This window comes from Vigna unguiculata, unplaced genomic scaffold (assembly GCF_037176805.1).
Source record: "Vigna unguiculata cultivar grain cowpea cultivar isolate G323 ecotype 2 unplaced genomic scaffold, ASM3717680v1 ptg000355l, whole genome shotgun sequence".
Taxonomy (NCBI): Eukaryota; Viridiplantae; Streptophyta; class Magnoliopsida; order Fabales; family Fabaceae; genus Vigna; species Vigna unguiculata.
This window is the reverse complement of record NW_028196990.1, coordinates 49938-52012: the sequence shown is the minus strand read 5'-3', so window position 1 is coordinate 52012 and position 2075 is coordinate 49938. Positions and strand designations below refer to the sequence as shown.

Here is a 2075-nt window from a genome sequence, read left to right as displayed (position 1 = left end):
AATAGGGAGGGTATAGTAATGCTATGAATAATCCAGTATCGGATACTGGTAATAATATCAGCAAAAGAACGTTCTCCTGTGCTTCCAGACATCTTGAACTCCACATATTCTTGTACAGTCAAAAGGGGGGGGATCGAGTCCATAAAAGACGAGATCAGTAAGGCGAAATTTACTGAAATAGAATCCTTGTTAGATCGTCCATTTTGTACCAACGGTGTCTTTTGAGTATACCGAATCAGTATAGCTATCCTTCTTCTAACAGAGCAATGAAATTTCACAATCAGTGTAAAATTTTAGTACTAGATTTTTTTCTTCTTTTTTCATTGATTGTCTCTATGTAGTCAAAAATCCGATAGAAAATTTTGCAAAGTTTGGGTATATAAAAATTTTTTTTATATAAATTTTTAGAGTAATAGTATAAAAGGAAGGTTCTTAACATTTCAAATTATTAGTTTTGGATTAGAAACTAAAGATCCATTAAAATCGGAATATGAGAAAAGGGTTTCTAATAATTAATAAAGTAGATAATTCATAAAGTAGATTTTCTATTTAATAATTCAATTATTGCCAAATCAATAAATATATTTTTTGTGGTTGTTGAAGATCTTTTTTTCTATTTTCTTCTACATTAATTCAAAGTGAAATAAAATGAAATAACAGAGTTATTATTCTTTGTTTGAATATTCATAATTTTTCTTTTTCTTTTTCCAATATAAACAGAATTCTATTGGATATCTATAGAATAATACTAAATATTTTCATTAGATCAGTTTACTTAATTCCTGAGTTGATTAAGAAGTATGTTGATTGAAATCACAGGATGGGTAGATGTAACAGATGAGGAATTTATTTCTAAATTATGTTACTCTATTTCTTTTTTTTTTTTCGTCTCTAATAATTGAATTTATTGAGGAATTGCCAATTTTGAATTGTATCTTTCAAGTAGGATTTTTTATCTTCTTTTTTCTCTCAAAAATGGAAATTTAGGGAAGTGCTTTATAAACATATGTATAAAAAGAACGAACATATTTCATTTAGTTTCTATATGCCCACTATCACTAGTTATTTCGGTTTTTTACTATCGGTTTTAATTATAACCTCGTCTCTATTTATTGGTCTTAGTAAAATACGACTTATTTGATTTGTAATTTTGAGAGGAATAGTAAATTTTGGTATAAGACATTCTAGGAATTCCTTACTATGTCAATTTACAATTCTCGATCGTTGAGATTTATGATCAATACAGATTTATGTTTAAGGCTAGATATTATATTACCTTTCTTTTTACTTTTCGAACAAATAAAAATGATTGAAGTTTTTCTATTTGGAATCGTGTTAGGTTTAATTCCTATTACTTTGGCTGGATTATTTGTAACTGCATATTTACAATACCGACGAGGTGATCAGTTGGATCTTTGATTCATTAATGTCTCTTTTTTTGTGATTCCCTATTTATTTAGTTTAATCCTAATCGACAAGGATAAAATTCAGACTTTCTTTTGAATGTTCAATTATTTCAGTGTAATTATCAGGCGAATAATACTAGAATCACGCTCTGTAGGATTTGAACCTACGACATCGGGTTTTGGAGACCCGCGTTCTGCCGAACTGAACTAAGAGCGTTTTGTTTTCATAAAATTATATGATCCAAATCCATTTTGCATATAGATATTCAGTATGTATGTTCAATTGGAATTCGTCTTCACAGGTTCCCGGTTTATTGCTCATCTCATAGAATATGGAATATTATAGAATACGGAATATCATAGAATAAGTAATTGTTAGGGATAGGGATGACAGGATTTGAACCCGTGACATTTTGTACCCAAAACAAACGCGCTACCAAGCTGCGCTACATCCCTTTTCCATTTGTTTATAGTGTTATTGTAAAGAATCTTTGTCTTGTTTTCCACATTTTTCTCTGTTGATATATATCAACAGAGAAAAAAATACTAAATAATAAAAAGAAAGGAGGATTTGAAATGCGAGATCTAAAAACATATCTTTCCGTGGCACCAGTAGTAAGTACTTTATGGTTCGGGGCTTTGGCGGGTCTATTGATAGAGATCAATCGT

At 29.6% G+C, this 2075-nt stretch overlaps 2 non-coding genes across 2 annotated transcripts; both read right to left on the bottom strand.

Annotated features, from left to right (window-relative positions):
- Positions 1-1549: 1549 nt before the first annotated feature.
- Positions 1550-1623, bottom strand: TRNAW-CCA (transfer RNA tryptophan (anticodon CCA)). The gene has a single exon. It is a non-coding gene; the product is annotated as a tRNA-Trp (tRNA).
- Positions 1624-1788: 165 nt separating this feature from the next.
- On the bottom strand, positions 1789-1862 carry TRNAP-UGG (transfer RNA proline (anticodon UGG)). Its single transcript has one exon. It is a non-coding gene; the product is annotated as a tRNA-Pro (tRNA).
- Between the last annotated feature and the right edge of the window lie 213 nt (positions 1863-2075).